Raw genomic sequence first — 2,134 nt, forward strand, 5'->3', positions numbered from 1 at the left:
GTGGTGTGCTGTTCTTCGGCTTGCACAAAGGCAACACAATGAGCTGAATGTTAAGTGTATAACTATAAAGCCATAGCTGGACTTTACATAGGCCATGTATCATGAATATACAAACAAGATATTTTATGTTGTCTCTCATCTCTGATTATTCAAAGCACAAATACAAAATGAGTGTGTCCTGTAAAAATAAGAGCCCTTATAATCCCCGGAGAACCATGTCTCTGACTTCTCCATTCCAGCACTGCGTCCTCTGTCAGTGTCTACAGCTTCTGAAACCTCCAGAAGTATCAGATACCTGTAATACCCACCAAGTGCCTTGGTTCCTTCCTCCAACCCCTACGTCACTGCTGTGTCCTATATCGATAGTGTCCCAGATAGTGTCCCAGAGCAACAGTGGGGAAACAGGCATTCGACCCTCCAAGAAGTGTCAAATGCCAAAGGCATTGATGGAAACTGCAGCACTGGAATGTAAGGAAGTAGGAAACGCTGAGCCCAAAAGAGGTGAATATAACAATATTAAGGTCTTTTTTTTTTTTTTGCAGGACAGTCATCTTTAAAGCGTTTTAAGTTAAATTAAACACTTTAAAAGGGTCCTCCAGCCTCTTTGTGGACAGCCCAGGCCTAGTACACAATGAGACGTGTAATCAGGGGACAGAGAAAAGGTGCAGGGTCTGTTTTCAGAGCCCATGTAAAGCACAGGAAAGGACCTGCTAAGCTCAGGGCTGTAGACTTCACAGAAAGGCATGGCTACATCAAGGGCATTGTGAAAGACATTATCCACGATCCTGGCCGGGGTGCTCCACTTGCTAAAATTGCCTTCCATGACCCTTACAGGTTCAAAAGAGGACTGAACTTTTCATTGGGGCTGAGGGTATGCATACCAGTCAATTTGTGTACTGTGGCAAGAAAGGTCAGCTAAACATTGGTAATGTCCTCCCTGTTGGCACTATGCCCGAAGGAACTATTGCTTGTGTAGAGCAGAAGCCAGGTGATCGTGGCAAGTTGTCTTGTGCATCTGGCAACAATGCTACAGACACCTCCGACAATCCTAAAACAAAGAACACCAGAGCAAAGCTGCCATCTGGCTCCAAGAAAATTATCTCATCTGCAAACAGAGCAATTGGTGGAGTCGTTGCTGGTGGTGGACGTATTAATAAGCTCAACCTGAAGGCAGGTTGTGCTTACCACAAATATAAGGCTAAGAGAAACTGCTGGCCACATGTCCGTGGTGTGGCTATGAATCCTGTAGAATATTCCTTCAGTGGTGGTAAACATCAACACATTGGCAAACCTTCAACTATCAGAAGAGATGCTCCAGCTGATCGCAAAGTCGGTCCTATTGCTGATCATCGTACTGGAAGTCTGCACGCCACAAAGACTGTGCAAGAAAAGGAGAACAAAGAACATTCTCTGCATAATTTAAATAATAAACTTTTAAAAACTTCTAAAAAAAATAAAAAAGTCAAGATAAAAAACTTAAAATATTTCACAGTATCAGTTTGTGTGTACTTCATGTTCCTCCAACTAATTTAGAGTTGCAGTAGTACCTTCATGATAAATTCTGCAAGTTCGCACGTGGCAGGTGGAAGCAACTTCCTCTAATTAGAGGGTGTAGATAGGGGCAGACTCAATGTTTAGGGTACACTGTGACTGATGGCTGATATGATTTTCAGAACCACCAAATCAGGACATTTTCTGAGAGAGGCTTCATTTTCTGTTGCAGACTCAAGGCTTTTTGGAACATTATTTTTTTTTGGAATATGGAAATAAACATAACTGAAGAAGGCAGGTAAACAGCTTTTCACTTAACCTATATAGCAGGGAATGTTGTGCTTTGCATGGAGCTCTCTCTTATTAAGGCTGTTTAAAATGCAGTAGGTCTGACAAAAGGGCAGTGACAAGTATTGTGCTGTTTGTTAAATGAGGAAATAAAGCTTAGTACACTATCAATTGTACTTCTTTAATACAGTGAACCTATTCTTCTCTAAAAAAAAATATCTATGCTAAAATAATTCTGAAGTGTTCAATACAATCCTTTTTTTTCTGTGGAGCTCCCTTGGGTCCTAAGCCCCGTACACACGCATCGATTATTGGCTGGGAATTTTCGGCCAACGTCCGATCGGCCGATTTTCGG

The 2,134-nt window shown here is 42.0% G+C and overlaps 1 pseudogene across 1 annotated transcript; it reads left to right on the plus strand.

Moving 5' to 3' along the window:
- The first annotated feature begins 630 nt into the window (after positions 1-630).
- On the plus strand, positions 631-1,533 carry LOC309548179 (large ribosomal subunit protein uL2-like; annotated as a pseudogene). Its single transcript has one exon. The product of its transcript is annotated as a large ribosomal subunit protein uL2-like (transcript).
- Positions 1,534-2,134: the final 601 nt, after the last annotated feature.

The sequence above is a fragment of the Pelophylax lessonae genome (genome assembly GCF_965119305.1).
Source record: "Pelophylax lessonae genome assembly, chromosome: 2".
In the NCBI taxonomy this organism is placed as follows: domain Eukaryota; kingdom Metazoa; phylum Chordata; class Amphibia; order Anura; family Ranidae; genus Pelophylax; species Pelophylax lessonae.